General features: G+C 49.3%; 1 protein-coding gene across 1 annotated transcript in view; it reads left to right on the top strand.

Moving 5' to 3' along the window:
- TMEM114 (transmembrane protein 114) overlaps positions 1–2041 on the top strand; it is a 73743-nt gene that overhangs the window by 31936 nt on the left and 39766 nt on the right. The window lies entirely within an intron of this gene.

Here is a 2041-nt window from a genome sequence, read left to right as displayed (position 1 = left end):
CTCACTGCAAGCTCCGCCTCCCAGGTTCACGCCATTCTCCTGCCTCAGCCTCCTGGAGTAGCTGGGACTACAGGCGCCTGCCACCACGTCCGGCTAATTTTTTGTACTTTTAGTAGAGACAGAGTTTCACCGTGTTAGCCAGAATGGTCTCGATTTTTCTGACCTCATGATCCGCCCACCTCAGCCTCCCAAAGTGTTGGGATTACAGGCGTGAGCCACTGCGCCCAGCAGGAACTCACATTTCTAACTAGCTTCCAGGCAAGGCTGAGGCTTCTGGCCCAGAGCCACATTTTGCATAAATGCTGAGGTGGGGTGTTAAGTGACAGAGAAGGGTTGTCACCTTGCTGCTCTTAGAATCACCTGAATATCTTCCCAAAATCCTGCTGCTCTGGCTACATCCTTGATCTGATATTCTCTAGGGATAGTGTCCAGGCATCAGTGTTTTTTAAGAGCTCTCCAGGCTATTCTAACCCAAAACCGTGGCTGAGATTCTGTTCCTGTAAGATTCCAAGTCAGGAGATGTAGGGAAGGGCCCGGGGAGCCTTTGGCTTAGGAAACTCTGGGACGTGCTGACAGTTTGGGGAATACTGATGTGGATTAAAAGATGACAACACCATTATCAACAATATGACATCATCATCTTCATCATGACATCATCATCACCATGACATCAGCATTGTCATCATCATAGCTGACACCCACTGAGTACTTTCTATGCACCTGTGCTATTCTCAATGCCAGTCGGTCAGTCAGTCGTTCAACAAACACCTAAAGGAAGGCCAGTACACACCAGCAACTAGGGGGCAGTGACTCCTCCAGACCCAGCCCTTGCTATCTGGGGTGCCACATGGTTGAGGAGAGAGAGGCATATGAAATATGTAGCCTGGGATGAGGACTAGGAGATAAGCAAAGCAGGGTACAGATGAGGAAACTGAGGCACCAGCAGGTTAACATAGCTGGACTAAGGAGATAAGGAGAAAGAGATGCAATTGGGAGTAAAATTCAGAACTGCCTCATCCCAAGATGGTCCTCCCTGGAGTTCCACCAACGCCTGCACTTCTTCACTGGCTGTCTGCTCCTGGGTTCAGCACGTTGCTGCGATGTCCCTGTTTAACTGGAAAGGCGCAAATGAGTGGCTTACTCACATGGGCCCATGGGGCTAAATGAGCGCTATTGGAAAATCAGTTGCTAGGCTGGGGAAAAGAAACTCTTTGCAAAGTGAGGGCAACCATGCTACCGAAAGGGCGGTCTCTGCTTCCATCTGCTGGTCATATTATGGAACTGCTCCAGAGGCAAGATTTGATTCCCAAATTCAAAAAACACGTGTTCAGCCCTCCTAGCGCCCAAGTGCTGGATGAAATACTGCAGCGCCAGGGTCCTCAGCTGGGGCGATTCTCTCCCCCACCTGACATTTGGCAATGTTTGGAGACAGTTTTGGTTGTTCTTAGTGCGTGTGGGGAGTGGTGTTACTGGCATCTCCAGTGGGAAGAGGCCAGGGATGCTTCTCAATGTCCTGTGATGCTCAGAACATCTGGTCCCACATGTCCACCTTGGGACATGCTGAGACACTCTGCTAAGCGAACAACAATGAACAATAACAAACCAAAACACGTGCACTCCAGGATCTGACAACGTCAAAGAATCTCATTCATTCCCCCATCCGTTCATGCTTTCCATAAATGCCTGCCAGATACCTACTATGTGTCAGAGAGTGTTCCAGGGCCTGGGGACACATGAATGGGGTGGCCAAGAAGATCTCCACCCTTCCTAGCTCACATGGGAACAGACGATAAACACATGAACCAATAATCTATCTGAGAGATTCAGACAGTGATTAGTGTTGTGATGAAAACAAAATGGGGCGATGAGGCTGGGCGCCATGGCTCACACCTGTGATCCCAGCACTTTGGGAGGCCAAGGCAGGCAGGTCACCTGAGGTCAGGAGTTCGAAACTAGCCTGGCCAACATGGTGAAACACCGTCTCTACTAAAAATAAAAAAAATAAAAAATAAAAAATAAATTGCCGGGTGTAGTAGCACGC

Source organism: Colobus angolensis, unplaced genomic scaffold (genome assembly GCF_000951035.1).
Source record: "Colobus angolensis palliatus isolate OR3802 unplaced genomic scaffold, Cang.pa_1.0 Scaffold55, whole genome shotgun sequence".
Taxonomy (NCBI): Eukaryota; Metazoa; Chordata; class Mammalia; order Primates; family Cercopithecidae; genus Colobus; species Colobus angolensis.
This window is presented reverse-complemented; position numbering and strand designations above follow the sequence as displayed.